General features: G+C 34.7%; 1 long non-coding RNA gene across 1 annotated transcript; it reads left to right on the forward strand.

Moving 5' to 3' along the window:
• The first annotated feature begins 9,404 nt into the window (after nt 1-9,404).
• On the forward strand, nt 9,405-15,625 carry LOC148938680 (uncharacterized). The gene is made up of 3 exons (XR_016143653.1): nt 9,405-9,543; nt 14,223-14,385; nt 15,335-15,625. It is a non-coding gene; the product is annotated as an uncharacterized LOC148938680 (long non-coding RNA).
• Nucleotides 15,626-16,768: the final 1,143 nt, after the last annotated feature.

The raw sequence follows: 16,768 nt of genomic DNA on the forward strand, positions 1-16,768 counted from the left end.
TCAACCTTGACAAAATCTGTCAGACATTAATAAACTTCACCCGGAAACAATTCTCCTGGACAAAATCCAAAGACATTAATCAACCTTGACATCATCAGTCAGAAATTAATAAACTTTGCCCGGAAACAATTCTCCAAGAAACATCCATCAAACAGAGAAAAATCATGTTTTCTAAAAAAATATTAAAAAACGGGGGCTCGGGGGGCTTTGGGGCGCCGGGGGACCCTTGGGGGGCCGGGAGGTTCTTTGGGAGCACGCGGGACCTTTGGGGGCCGGGGGCTTCCTTCGGGGTAGGGGGATCAGGGCCCTTTGGGGTTGGTGTAGGAGGGTCCTTTGGGGCTGGGGTAGGGGGATCGGGGCCCTTTGGGGTTGGGGTAGGTGACCTCACGACACTGTTCAAATACAACTTGTGTATTATAACGACCACAGAGTTTCACCCTCAAATCCTCTTCTAAAACATCTTCTAAAATCATCTTTGAAAATGTCTCTAACTGTTTCGCCGAAATAATTCCCTAAAATGTCTAAAACTGTTTCGCTCAAATAATCCCTAAACGTAATTTCTGCGTGTTCCTTTTGTTTTTGACATCCCTTCGCTGTCAGATTTGAAATTACTGGGAAACCCTTTCCCGCGTTAATCTTTTCATCTCTAAGATCAAAACATTCGCCTGGAGATAATTCCCCTTTCGTGACAAATCAATCAACCTTGACATCATCTGTCGGACATTAATAAACTTCATCCGGAAACAATTCTCCAAGAAACATCCATCAAAGTGAGAAAAATCATGTTTTTTCATTCTCACTGACAAAAAACATAAAACATACATAGATTACTGTTGACATCCATGAAAAATATCAAATAAATTGACCAGCACTCATATCCGTCCAAGAAACATCCATAAATGTGAGAGAAATCCTGTTTTTTCAAGTGAGAAAAATCCTGTTTTTTCATTCTCACTGACAAAAACCATAAAAACATGCATAAATTATGTAAAAAAGTTGTAGGTGGCAGCAGTTGTGCCCCGTGGGAGTCAATAAGGGGGTTCTACTCATATGTCTTTCGGATTGACAATGGGTTACATATATATGATAAAATTCGCGTGTTCTTATAACGGCTGTTTAGACATTTTGATTTAAAAAGAATACTTAACTAAGAAACCCAAAAACCTACAAATTAGTTTAGCTTAGTTGAATGATCCTTCTCAATTACAGAATTCCTTATTCATTCCGCTTTGTTATAATGGTGATTGAAAAATAAAAACTAGGCATGCGAGAAACGTTAAATAATAATAATAAAGTCAATAAAAGAATTATCTAGGCGGATTTGGTTTGATTTGGTCAATATAATTAACATCTGACGATATCCAAATCTGTGTTGCTTGAAGCAGGGACAAAACTCTAATTTTTGTAAAAAGTGAGGCGTTTGGACTTTAAACTGTATTCAAAATTGTGATGGAGGGGGTTATATGGAGAGGGTTAGATGAAGAAATTTACCAGCACTGGTGTATCACCTTTTGCATAGTCTTTGCATCAGTAAAAAATAAAAAAAAAACAACTAAATAATAAAAATAATTAAACCCAATAAGAGGAGTTAATTGGGGTTGGCCGGATATGAGACAGGTAAATTAGGCTATTATAATCAGTCAATGGTGATGTCTATATGCCAGGGTAAAAAGAAATTTCGACCAAATCACGCCTGTTTAAAACCATGACACACATAATTGAAAAGTAGATATTTATTATCGTTTTTAGCTAAAAGGTTTTTGTTATGGCTGGCTTATAACTATCTGGCATATTGGTTTTCTGATTGGCAGGGGACCGCATATTTGTCGCTAGTTTCATACCAGCTGTCCAGGTATACGGGTATTTGGCCGAAAAGACTAGTTCGCAAATACATATTTTATTTTAACTAACAGATAGCAATTATGGATTAATCCAACATGAAAATTGCCATTATTGTCAACGATAGGGAGCAAACTATGGCGAAGTGGTCAGTACATAGACTATCAATTTTATCTATACAAATTTTATTCAAAATATTTAAAGACACAATTTGTAGGTCAATTGTAGAGAAACTGCTACTTTTGGGGTTGAAATATATATTCAGGTTTGGAGGGTTAGCAAAAGCTAATTCATTATTGTTTGAAGTCATACGCTCAATGAACTTACCAGCTTTATTTGGTGGTTTATTCCCCCACAAAAGACTGTGGGCATTAAAATCTCCACAAATAATTATATTTTTCAACATATTAGAACTATCTATATACCTGAAGAAATCCATGGCATCTTGTATGTTTGTATGTTTTGTTGTGCATCCAGTTTGTCAGTTAAGGGATTAATTCCTGGTAGTTTTTCTGGTTTGTTTCTTGTTGGGAGAGGGTGGCAGGCCGACCTCATCTCACTAGGCAAGGAGGCTTGTTGGCTCGGTGATTTTTGCTGATAGAGATGTGAGACAGGGGGCTTAAAGGATGGTGTTTTGTAAGGAGTACTTGATACATTGGGAGTGTTTAACTTGGAAGTTTTATTTGATTTCAATATAGATTTTATTTGGTGTGATTGGGAAGCATTTGCTTCCATAGCTGCAAAAGGGTATGGAATGGCCTTCTCTGTTGCTATTTGGAGTGTTAGTGATCTTTTCTTATATGCAGGATATTGTGATTTATTGGTGGATTCATGTGGGCTTTTACAATTGATGCATGTAGGCTGAGTGTTGTTGCAAGTTTTCAATTCTTTAGGATGGAAGCCTTTACAATTACTACAGGCTAGGAGAATTTCATTGCATTTATTTGTTGTGTTTCCCAGTTTCAGACAGTTCTGACACTGGATAGGCTTTTGCTTGTATTCCTTGTGCGGTTTGATTTGCCCAAATAGGAATAACTTTTCTGGGCTATTAATTTTTTCCTTCAGAGTAAATAAGACAGATCTACTTATTTTTAATCCATTAGAGTCGGGTTTACCCAGTTGAGTGACATCTTCTACAGGGATTGTGTTACCAGCCCTATCTGAGAGCCCTTCTTTAAACTCCTGAATTGGTATTTCTAGGGGAACATTATATACTACTAGTTTTGTTGGGGATTGTTTTGGGTTCCATTTAGATGAATTAACTGGGGTATTCAGAAGAGAATTTAGATTAAGTATTATATCTTCTGATTTCTGATCTTGGACAGCTATTAGCAAAGATCCATAACGGTGAATGTTAAGAGAAAACATTGATTTTAACATTTTGAAAATTCCAACCCTTACTTTAGTAATCTTTTTTATTTCAAAGGGGGTATTAGAAGTAATTTTTAGGTAAATACATAAGTTTTGGGTTGGAGGAATTTGGACAGGAGAAGGGGAAATACTTTTGATTGGAGACATTTTTTTCCTTTTTTTGGAGCTCCTAGAAAGGACCTTTTGAAATCCAATATCATCTATGGTGACATTAGCTCCAACACTGATCTTTGTCGTATTCCCAGAATTTGAGCTTTCATGTGAGCTTTGTGATAGAGAGCTTGACCAGCCAAGATGGGGCAAAAATGGATCAGTTTCAGTAGCGTTTAGGGTGGGATCCGGAAGGACTTTTTTTAGGGGGAGTTCTTTGCATTGCCTATTGGAATAAGCTTTAAGCTAAACAGGAAAAGATAGTAATATGATACAAGACCGTCTGCACTCTACTGTGGGGAAAACTTCACCATCCACAAAAGAAAACACCATAGTTTGGCCCTGAGGAGGATTTTGAGCACGATTGGTTCGGTACAACTAGTGATAAATCGAGACAATAATTCACAAGAAATTTATTTTTAAATTTCTTAAAATGTTGCTCAAAAATATTGATAATTTGTTTTTCTTTTTTACTGAAATTGCAGTTTGAAAGCATTGCCACCCAAGTTTATCTGTCAAAATTTCGGCTTTTTATGACACTGTCACAAAAAAAATTAAGCGAGAACTTAAAATCTCAGCAGCAACATTATAAGAAATTTAAAATAAATTTTTTTGTGAATATTATCACATTTAATCAGCAGTTGTACTGAACCAATCCTGCTCAATTCATCCTCAGGGCTATACTGTGGTGTTTTTCCTCCCCATAGTATTGTGCAGATTGTTTTATATCATTATATTATCCCCTCTTGTTTTATTTTTGTTTTTGTTTAAAGCTCTTTCCAATAGGCAATGATTAGAAGTCCTCCAAAAAAAAAAACTCCCCCCAGATCCCACCTCAAATGCCAGTGAAAGTGATACCCATCTTGGCTGGTCAAGCACATTATATCAAAGTTCAAATGATAGCTCCAATTCCGAGAATAGGACAATGATGAGTGTAGGGGCTAATGTCACTATAAATGATGATAATGTTTCAAGAGGTCCTTTCTAGAAGCTCTAAAAAAAGGAAAAAAATCTCCCCAATCAAAAGCAGTTCCCCTCTCCCTGCCCAAGTTCCTCCCTCCAAAAACTTAGGAATTTACCTTAAAATTACTCCTACTACCCCCTTTGAAATAAAAAATATTACTGCAATAAGAGTTGCAATTTTCAAATTGCTAAAATCAATGTTCTCTCTTAATATTAACCGTGATGGATCTCTGCTAATATCTGTCCAAGATCAGAAATCAGCAGACACAATAATTAACCTAAAATCCCTTCTGAATACCCCAATTAATGCATCTAAACGGAACCCAAAACAATCACCAACAAAAAAAGTATTTTATAATGTTCCCCCAGAAATATCCATTCAGGAGTTAAAAGAAGGGCTCTCAGATAGGGCTGGCAACACAATCCCAGTTGAAAATGTTACCCAACTAGGCCAACCTAACTCTAATGGCTAAAAACAAGTAGATCCTTCTTATTTACACTGAAGGAAAAAATTAATATCCCAGAAAAATTATTCCTATTTGGGCGAATCAAACCACACAAGGAATACAAACCTAAGCCTATCCAGTGTCAGAAGTGTCTCAAACTGGGACACACAACAAACAAATGCAATGAAATTTTCCTAGAGTGTAGTAATTGTAAAGCATTCCATCCTAAAGAGTTGACAACTTGCAACAACACTCAGCCTACATGCATCAATTGCAAAGGCCGACATGAATCTACAAATAAATCACTATGCCCTGCATATAAGAAAGAGCTGTAACACTCCAAATAGCAATAGAGAAGGCCATCCCATACCCCTTTGCAGCAATGGAAGCAAATGCTGCCCAACAATACCAAATAAAGTCTGTAATGAAACCAACCAAAACTCCCAAGTCAAACGCCCCCAATTCATCAAGCACCCCATAAAAACACCATCTTCTAAGCCCCCTAGCTCACATCCCTATCAGAAGGAATCACCAAGTCAACAAGCCTCCTTGTCCGGTGAGATGAGGTCAGCCTGCCCCCCACCCTCCCAAGAAGAAACAAACCAGAAACACTACCAGGAATTAATCCCTTAACCGACAAACAGGATCCCTTAACCGACAAACTACAGAAAACAAAAATCATTGCAGAATTGGCAAAAATCTACATCCCTGATGATATGCTCATTCAAGCAAAAAATGATCTTGCTTTACTTTTAACAAAGCTGAACATTGATAAACAGTCATATGAAGAATAATCCAACAACACAACATATATCAATACTCCAGTCGAATGTAAGATCACTCACAGAAAATAAGCTAAATGAACTAATATCTTTTATGAATAATAATTCCATGAATATTGCTTGCCTCCAGGAAACTCATTTAACCCAAAATAAACAAATTAAGTCTCTGGGATATACTATCCTGAGAAAGGATAGATCTTCAGAGAGAAAAGGAGGTGGGGTAGCTTTATTAGTTAAAAATAATATAAAATTCTGTGGCATCAATTTTCCAGATTTTGCAGATGATGTTGATGCATTTTGTATCAGTGTTTGGCTGAATAATATAAAAACCTACATAATAAGCTTTTATAACCCTAATGGCCCAACTACAGATGCCATGGATTTCTTTTATTATATAAATAATTCTAATATGTTAAAAAATATAATTATTTTTGGGGACTTCAATGCCCACAGCCTCTTGTAGGGGAATAAACCTGCAAATAAAGCTTGCAAATTCATTAAGCATATGACTTCAAATAATAATGAATTAGATGTTGCTACCCCTCCAAACCTGAATACTTATTTCAACCCCAAAAGTGGCAGATTCTCCACAATTGACCTACAAATTGTGTCATTAAATATTTTTAATTAAATTTTCATAAATAAAATTGATAGTCTATGTACTGACCACTTTGCTATAGTTTGCTCCCTAAATGAACCTGCTGAAACTCTATCTCATACCTCCAAATATATCAACACTAAAGCAAATTGGTCTATGCTCCAAAATTAGCTAAATGATGAAATTACAAGTTTAACCCAAAATTCATGCATTTCAAACACAACAGTTGACACACATGCTGAAGTATTGACACCTTTACTAATAAATACAGCTAATCATGCTATCCCCAGGACAACACCTAAGAAAACATTCACTAAACACATTCCTAAAGCATGGTGGACAAATGAGTGCCTAAATAAATGGAGAATAAAAAAGGCAGCCAGGACAGAATTCATAAAAAAAACATCACCTACTACATATTTAAAAAAATTACAAGCAGAATCTAATCTAAAAAGGACTATAATAGATGCTAAATAAAAATACTGGAATAATTTTGCAAATAATCTCTCCAGAGAAACACATGAGCCAATTATAAATAAAGTCATAAGCCACATCTGTGGGAAAAAGACTTCCCCCAACCAACTCCTGTATGAGCTTATACATAATAATACTCATTATGACAATCATAATGAAAAAGCTAACCTATTTGCAACCCTTTTTGTTAATAAGCTAACATCAAATAATCAAAGCAAACTGTCCCCAATTCCTATGAACCCAAGTTACCAACCTCGCCCAGGATCCGAGTATATAACTAGTCCATTTTCAATCCAGTAATTGAATAATGTAATACATCATTTTAGGACCAAAACTAGCAGCAGCTATGACAATATACACCCTACATGGCTAAAGAATCTCACCCCTTCATACAAACATGAACTGCTAAATTGTTATAATCACGCTTGGGCATCTTCTATGTTCCCCAATATATGGAAATGTTCGTCCCTCCTACCAATCCTGAAGAAAAATAAACCCAAAAATAACCCTGAGTCTTATAGGCCCATAATGATTACTCCTGTGATGGGGAAAATAATGGAGAAAATGATCTATCAGAGACTCCTCTGGTTTGTTGAAAAAATAATATGATCCCTCACACTCAAACTAGATTCAGGAAACACCACTCCTCAACAGATGTTTTCATTTTGCTAACAAATGCAATTAATGAATCTTTCTAAAAAAATAATGTCCTAGTTGCTGCTTTTCTAGATTTTGAAGGGGCATCTGACAATGTGAACTACCAAATCCTTTTAAACAAACTTGCAAACCTTGGAGTACAACCTAAGCTAGTATCCTTTATTAAATCCTTCATAGAAGTGCGAAGTTTCAAGGTTTGTGTTGGTTCAGCCTCCTCACCCCAAAAGACAACAACCAAAGGCCTAGCTCAGGGAACTGTCCTCAGTTGCCTCCTATTTGCCCTATCTCTCTGGGACATGAACCTACCCCACACGAATCTACAATATTCTAATGATCTGGTGCTATGGTCATCTGGCAACACCTTTGAGATAGCACAGTCAAATCTGCAAAGTCACTTTTCCAGTTTGAAAAATTCTCTCAACATTTAGATTTACCCATTGCACCTACCAGGTGAAAAATAATCCAATTTCACCGAAAGCGAAACCATGTTAATGCAAGACTAACTCTAAATAAAACAACTATTCCAGAAGATAATCATATTAATTACCTAGGTCTCATGTTTGACCAAAAACTTAATTTCCACCTCCACATTTCAAACACAATAAAAAAATGCTATAGAAAAGCAAATATGCTAAAAAGACTTTTTTCAAGACCCTGGGGTTGTAAGTAAAAAATCTTACGCCAGTTCTATAAATCACATATAAGACCCCGTATTGACTATGGGCTCATCGTCTATGGTGCATGTGCAAAGACCCAGATGCAAAAAATTGAAACAACACAAAATGATATAATACGTCTCATATTTGGTCTTAGGAAACCCACAAGCGCCAAGTTTCTTCTTATGAAGAGTGGATTAACAACAATAAGGGAGAGACGTAGCCTTCTCTTGACAAATTATCTTACAAAAATCGAATCAAATAGCTCGCACACACTACATAATTGGTTAAAAAATCCAGCCAGGTAATGAGGCATTGCAAATGAGTAGGCCAATATTCAGAAGAAGTTCCCCATACCAGCAAAGTCTAATGCACCCACTATCCCCCGATCCTTCCCATGGAATTGGTCAAGTCCCATAATAAATACTGACTTCTCAAAGTGGAATAAAGAATTGACCCCCATTGCTTTTGTCCAGAAAAAATTTGCAGAACTTAATACAATTACCTATAAAAATCCCTTCCAAATTTTTGTTGATGGGTCAAAAATGAATGAGAAGGCTGCAAGTGGTGTTTTCCTTCCTCATCTGAACATTGCAATGGGCGAGAGATTATATAATAATTTATCCATTATGTCTGCGGAGTTAAATGCCATAATCATGGAATTAGAACACCTTAAGGAAAACCAACCTTTGATTGCCAATTCAAATAATATGATCATATATGCTGACTCTCAATCAAGCCTTGAGTTGCTGGCCTCAGCTCCTCAGTATAAGTTGGGCATTGACACTTATCATTGTCTCAGTATTATAGATAATCTTGCTTCAAGTGGCATAGGAACTTATTTTCAGTATATTCCTAGCCACTCTGGCATAAGTGGTAATCATAAGGTTGATGAAATAGCAAAAAATGCTATAAATATTGACTAGTCAAGTGGGAGACCAATCCCAATTAGAGATATTTATCGATGGAGGCTATCAGATATTAAATTAAATAAGATTAATCCTATCCTTTCCCCCTTTCCCAATAAAAATCTTTCTAAAATTCATCATAAAAATCGTTCTGGAGCAAATGGACTAATTTTTTTTGTATTCTCATGTAAGTTTTTTAATTCAAGTGGTTCAAATCCCCTGTCCCCTCTTTGCAGACATTGTAATATGAATAATGAAACAATTGACCATTGCCTATTTGAATGTAATATGCTTACGTCTGCACAACATACCTTGCTTTGTAAACTGTTAAAATGTTTCAAACATTCACAAAATCTCACTATCAGCCAAGAGCCTAGCCAACTATACCTGCACACAGAGCAGAGAAATCAATATATATCATCTTATATTTGAACTCCTTGAGTCGAAAGATCTACTGAAAGATATCTGAGAATATCTAATAAATAAGAGACAACCAAGCCAGTAGCTCTGTAGCCCACAGAGGGAAGCAAAAAGAAAAGGGCTAAATAGTATCAACTGAATAGCCCGCCTGCTGTGAATTAGAAGAAGAAGAAGAAAGAAGACGAGGAACGACGGCTTTCAACAAGATCAGCATTTTCGAACTCTGACAACTTTCATAGATCATTCAATAGCTGTTCAGAGCGAAACTATTAAATAAAGGTAATTTGTAGCTTCTGCCACTGAATGAACCTGTGATATAAGTTAATAGGCTACTAAAATTTAAGATGCTTACAGTCAGCCTAGGCCACTATAGGCTTCACTAGTAGATGACTCAAGGGGACAGAGGGAAATTCGGGTCAATGACCTGCTAATATCCCTACCATTTGATCCCTCTTATATGTTTTTTTTCAAATTTAGAAGTTGCTTTACTTGGAAATTCAATTTTATCCCCTTAATCACCCCCCAAAGCTGATATATTTTTCTCTTATTTTGGATGCTGCTTAGCTACTGCTGTTAGCATCACTATTGAATCAAGCATGATAAAATTGAGAACCAGAAAAAAGGCCTGGGGCCTGTTCAAGGGCTTTGGCCTGTTCAAGAAACTGGTCATGCAACTTCTTTATACCAGACAATTTGCTTTGGCTTGGTTGTAAAATAAATTTTAGCTATATTTTATTTAAGTATTTAGTTGGTATTTTAGTTATGTTAGTTTAGAATTGGTTTGTTTAGGTTGTGTATTTAATTTGAGCTAGCCTATGTTTTACCCCCTTCACCCCCCCCCTAATTTAGAAATATATAGCTTAAATTTGTTTCCAAACTATTATATTTTCATCACAATTTTGTTTTATTTTGTTAGCATTAGCCAAACTTCGCTTCTTGAGTGTGTTTTATATAATAATAATAATTTATTTGTACCTGCTCATACAAAAAAAGGAAAGCAGAGTCAGGAAAAGGAGAAAAGAAAAACAAAAACACCAACACCAAAGAATAAACTCAAACAACAACTTCATTCACACTCATAGATAAGGTGTAGGAGCAGAAATTTGCACAAAGTTTCCATTGCCCTTTCTTCGGCATTTCTTTTGGAGGATGGCATAATATTAGTCGGGTCAACCATATTTCAGGAATGCAGGATGAATATGTTTCTTTCAGGGAGTGGATATTTAAGTAAAAACTTTAGATACTTGTAATAGATTGACCAGAGTTTTTGTCTATCAGTTTGGGTGAACCAATCCCACAATGGCAATACATAGAGCAGGTGAGGGAGAGCAACTGCTGCATAAAGCTTTGAATGAATCTTCCTGTTCAGGCTCAACTTCAAAGAGACAAGTTTCCTGTAACTTGATCGAATGTTTTTGGATATTTTATCTATTATCAATAAATGCAAACTTCTTATAACTTGACCGTACATTATTCCCAGATACCTCATAGAATTTCCTGGAAAAATTTTCATTCATCCCACCTTTATAAAGTGTTTTCACTGCATAGTTGCTTTCTTGCCAAAGAAGTAAATTCCAGAAACTCAGTCTTAAGTGCATTAACTTGTAAACCAATACTTTCATATCCAGTAATCAGGCAGTCAATATTCTCTTGCAGAGAAAAAAGATTGCAACATAGCATTAGCAGGTCATCCACGTAGAAAAGCAGGCTAAGGTTGCAGAGATTGATGCTAAACCCTCTGGCAATATTTTTGTTATTCCAGATGTCGGGGTGTTAAACAGGATAGGGCTTAAAACAGATCCTTGTCAAAGACCTTGGAAGAGTCTGATTGGTCTACTCAGAAGACCTCCGGCCAGTTTAACTTTCACAAAACTCCTCAAATACCAATCTGACAGAAGTACTACAGCATGTGCACTAACCCCACATTCAAGTAACTTTAGAAGTACCTGGGACTGCACATTCAAGTCAAAGGCAGCTGGAAATATCTACACTGCACACTAAGAGGGAAGACCCCAGTCTATGGGCTTTATCAATAGCTTTCTTTAACAATCTATGCACAAATACACAGCTCAGATTTCAGCAGAACCTGAACTATTGGTAATCTAGTCTACACTTTCCTGAAATTTCTGGAAGCAGAAGTAGCTCCAGGACTTTACTTAGAACACTAGACACAGTAATTGGTCTGTATCCTGTGCACAGGTTTGGGTTTTTTCCCTTTTTGGGGATATTTGACAGTATTCCGGTGCAAAATGAATTGGGGACCATCCCAGTATTGACACACATCTTGAGAAGGAAAGAGACTTGTTCAAAAAATAGGCCTGTACCATGCTGTTGGTTATCCAGACATATCCCATCAAGACCAGATGCTTTTCCGCATTTTAACTTACTCACCATTTTCACTACAGCCAATTTTGATATGACAAAGCTATTTTGCACTTTTAATAGGGTTTTGAGTTTTTCATCTAAACATTTGTCACAATCCTGCTCCAGGCTGGGGTCTTTGGAACCAAACACTACAGAGTAATGCTTCACCCATTCATCCTCCAGAATATCAGAGGAGCATGTTTTAGCGCTAGTTTGAGATCTTTTGAAGAGCATCCACATTTGATTTGGATCTTTTGCCGCCTGTTCAGAAACTTTATCAGCTTTTTCAATTTTTAATTTTTCAGTTAGATTAAGATAATTTTTCTTTGTGCTCTGAAACAACTGGAATATCAGCCCTGATTGGGGCTTGTCGGACTCTTTCCAAATATTGTACCACAATTTTGCTTGTTTTTTGCTTGTTTTACCAAAGGACACTTGTCCCACCCTGGTTTCTGAGAACCAGGACAGACCTTCCAATAGACAATATTTGTTTAATAGACAAGTACTCTAAAACATATTCAAGAACAGATAAAATTGAAGAAACAATGGAAATATGGTTGATCAATGGTTGCTGTAAATTATAAAGAAGGAATTATTTTGTATTTTGTTCTTATCTATGTATCTTGTGTCATTTTGCCTGCATTAAAAAACATTAGAAATGATATAACCACTACAGAGACAAATATGACCTATGCTCTTGAAATATGCTGATAAATAAAGATAATTTCTTAAACCACATTGGCCTGACATCACATAAAGAAAGAAAAACGAGCAAAAATGGGGTTTTTATAGGCCAAATGAAGATACTGAAAAGACGAAGCGAATATTTCGAGAGGACAAACGCCTCTCTTCTTCAGCGCGAAACGAAACGATGTATCAATAAAAGCCAAAAATTAAAAGAATTAAAACCAAATACCTAACAACCATAAAAGCGAGTTATTTGCCAATATCCGCGATTTGCACAAAATCCAAAAAATATGATCTGCCATCGACGGATACTAGCAAACAACTGAACAAACAAAAGGAATCAATTCATTCACTCGAAAAACAAAACGAACCAGCAATTAAATAAGTTGGAAAACTATGTCATTTGATTTCGGATTTTAATTAAGGCATTTCTTGCAGACACCCTTTGAGACCTAAGGGACGCGCTGAAGAAGAGAGGCGTTTGTCCTCTCGAAATATTCGCTTCGTTTTTTCAGTATCTTCATTTGGCCTATAAAAACCCCATTTTTGCTCGTTTTTCTTTCTTTATGTGATGCTGATAAATATGATGTCACTCACATGAATGTTATTCCAGTGTTATTATTTTGGATATTTTGTCATAATAATAAACTTGATCAATTGATTGATTGAGTCTTGTTTTCCAAAGTTATGGCTCTTACTGTATTTTTTCAAACTCCAAAATTTTGGTGCACTGAAGGATATTAGTTTTTTTTTTAAAACGCGTTTTTAAACATTTGGTGACAATGGAGTTTGGTTTATCTTTAGTAGGTTGCTAAAAAAGGTTAGAAGGGCACCATTGAAAAGGATGGATGGCCAACTTCCAGTGAGTTTTTGTTTCAAATAGATGCCATTTTAAATGGTTTCAGGCTATTTCAATATCTATGTACTCTGTCTTAGGTTACAGCTGGCAGTGCAACCATTGTATATAGAAAATCTGTTTAACAGTAATATTTTTTTTTTTTTTTTTTTTTTTTACATCAGTATATCATCTTCAAGTGTAATTAAAGAGTTATAGTGAAAAGGTGAAATTGGTTTAATAATAACATTGGCATAGATGCTGAAGCAATATTATGATAAAAAAGTAATTTAAGACAAATTTAGACTCAGTCATAAGTGGGTCCTAGAAACATTGTCCTCCTTAGCTAACCTAAACAATTTATTGATTTTTCAGAATTATATTAGACAAATATGTTTACATATTAGGGGATATTAAAAAGCTTAAGACTTATTTTTCTGGAAATACTTTTTAAATTGCTTGATTTCACTTTAGATTTGAATTTTAAAATCCCTCAGAAGGTAATTACTTAATTTTTAATAAATTTTTTAATTGATAAGTACAATGCTATAACATAAAATCTTTTGGATCTAATTTTAGATCTATTGTCATATTCTTGAAGCCCTAAAAGTAAGAACAGCTAGATATAACCTCTTGGAAAAACATAATGGCATATACATGATATGCCTACACTTTGTAGCATTTTAAGCAATAAAACTATGAATAAAGCTTTTATTACAGGAGTTAAACCAAATTTTCGAACCTAATAGTTTTTGGCTAGGAAAATTCACTAAAAGAAAACAGCTAACAGCCATAACAGCTAACAGAATAAGCTAAAAGTTGTATTTCCTTTTTTTTTTACTGTGAAAGGCTAATGTGAATTAAAATTAACAACTTCATTTTAAAATAGTTACATCAAAAAGGTAGTTTTTAAATTTTTGCACCCTCTTCTTAAAATTGATAATCAGATTTCTAATGACTTTGACTGCTGAAGGAGTTGAGCCTGTGCTTTCAACTGTATTAAGATAAAATAGGCTTTGCAGTGGTTAAAAGTCATTATTAATAATGAGTCATTATGTCTTTTGTATTTTAGGACTTGCCTGACTGAAATCTGTGTCGTATCCAAGTGTTGATGATAGTATAATACTTATCATAATTTTGTATTAACTCTGTTCCAAAATATTTCATGGACTTGCCACAAACTCCGAAAATGGCTGATCTCATCACAGTTTCTGAGGATTTCCTGATTAAAAACGGTAATTCTATGCAGTAAAACTTTCTCTTACAGAAGAAAAGTTTGTTTTAGGGTTTTTATTTGAATTGTTTTGAGGCAATTTGAGTCCAAGCTGGTTGGCAAATAGATGACCACCACTATATGATTCCTCAACAGGATTACCCTAGGGGGCCAAATCAATACGGATTATGGGCCATAATTTATTTAAAAAAAATATTTTTGAGTTTATGTAATTTAAGTGTAATGTATTAGTAAAACCGATCTGAATTGAATTGAATCGAAAAAAAGAAAAGCTACTTTGTTCTAGAACATAATTGTCCCTTTTTTTCTCCTTTCTCATTAAGTGGTCCTAAGAAAAAAAATAACTGCTTTTGTTTTTGAATCTAACTATTAAGAACTGAGGGATGATAAAAGTGGCTTCTTTGCGCCACGAAACATATTTAAATTTAGATTTTTAGCTTTTATTTTTAAGTTTGGTGAGTCAAGTAATCATCCTGTAGATAATTTTTCTGTCTATCTTTTCTATGTGTAGGTATGATGAATGATATATTACCACCAAAGCAGGGGTAGTCCAAGGGCTTCAGATGGGAATAAAGACATGTAAAAGAGGAATAAAGTTAGTTGAATTCAGCAGTTAAGTTTTGGGAGATTATATTTTGTATTTTATTGTTTGGGACCTAATACAGAAACCCCCCAATTGATTGTTCTTTTTTGCCTTTAGCTGTGTCAATTTTTTTGTTATTGTTAAGCTGTAAAATGTTTAATTTTTGGTTATATTTTTTTATTCAATATTAATTTTTTTTTCATTTAGTATGTTATCCCAAATTTACACCTATCCAGCTATTAGTTTTATGTTGTGAATTTTATTCGTTCTGTGCTAATGAATTTTGTTGAATATTTCTTGGTTTTATTTTGCTTTTCAGGTTTTTTTTTAATTTTTGTATGTCTGTTTAATTTAAAATTTCTTTTAGAATTTGAAGACGCTTTACCAGGTGACCTTGAGAAGCCCTTTCATTTTCCAAACCATCTTTTGTCACCAAAACAAGAAGATGTTCCCTTGCTCAATTTACCTAGCATTTCAGGACCATGTAAATTTGAATACGACACCCAGGAATTGCAAACCAAATGTTCTAACAATGAAGGTATATCTGAAACATTGTGTTTTTGTTGATTGAAATATACTGATTATTATTTTATTGGACAAAAATAGGACAAAGGGACTTAATCTTGAGATGGAACTTTTGTTTTATCTCTTTCCAATTTGCAGGTGTTTGCCAAACCACTTTTGTAGTCTTTCATCAACAATTTTCACTTGAAAGTAGTTTTGCAGGTTTTATTGTTTTTCAAAAGGCTTGATAATAAGCCTTAAAATTATTTCTCTATATAAATTTTACAATTCATGTTTAAAGTGTATATTTCTCTTAAAATTAAGAGATAAATCTGTCTATTATTTTGGTTTCAAGTTGAATTTGAAAGAAGTAGAAAATTGGCTGTTATTATCTGAACTTACTACAAATTTTTTTTGTGTAGAATATTAATTTAATGAAAACACTAGATTCAAACAAAAATACCGAATTCATTTTGTACAGATGCAGTAAAAAAAAAAAAAATTTGTTTGTTCTTAGAACAGGCTGTTTTAAATATTTAGGTAGAAGAACATAGCAAGTCCCATTGGATAAAAAAACGACGAAAGTCACGTTTTCGTCAGGTCGTGCAAGTAATATTTCAAACAGGGATGAATCCTTTTATTACGAGGTACAAAGTGAAAAACGATGACAAAAAATACCGGATTTTTGCTGATAACGGTGTCACTATGTGTGACCAAAATATCCGGAATTTTGTTTCATTGTTTTTCACTGTCTATTAAAGAGATTAATCCCTACCTTTTACTACAAAGTGAAAAAAGATAAAAAAAAAATCGAAACAAACGATCAGTGTCTAGCGAAAATTTTATACCCAACAAACCTGTTGTCTGCGTGTAAATACGCGATGATGAACTAGTACAATTTCTGTTTTCAATTACCAGTTATCAGTCGCCTGTGTCCAGTTATCAGTCACATCCTAATTATAGTTTTATTTAACAATTTGCTTATAACCGCTGAACAGGGAACTAAAACAACGTATTTATTGTTTACACTTCAATAGAAATTTTGAACCTAAAATATGTGCCTGTCTCTATAAAAAAAAGTATAGCACAGCAAATAAATTTGCTTGCAAGGTACTCCAACCTGACTCTTTGTTACAAAGGAAATTTTTTAAACGATTCAAAAGTAACCGAATGCTGATGGCGTTGTCACTATGTTTGACCGAAATATCTGTATTTTTTTAAAATTGTTTTTCAATGTCTATTAAAAAGATTTATCCCTATTTGAACTGTTATTTGTAAGACCTGAAGAAAACGTGAC

This window comes from Artemia sp. Qi Xiang Cuo, unplaced genomic scaffold, assembly GCF_049724085.1.
Source record: "Artemia sp. Qi Xiang Cuo unplaced genomic scaffold, ASM4972408v1 HiC_scaffold_3027, whole genome shotgun sequence".
NCBI lineage: Eukaryota > Metazoa > Arthropoda > Branchiopoda > Anostraca > Artemiidae > Artemia > Artemia sp. Qi Xiang Cuo.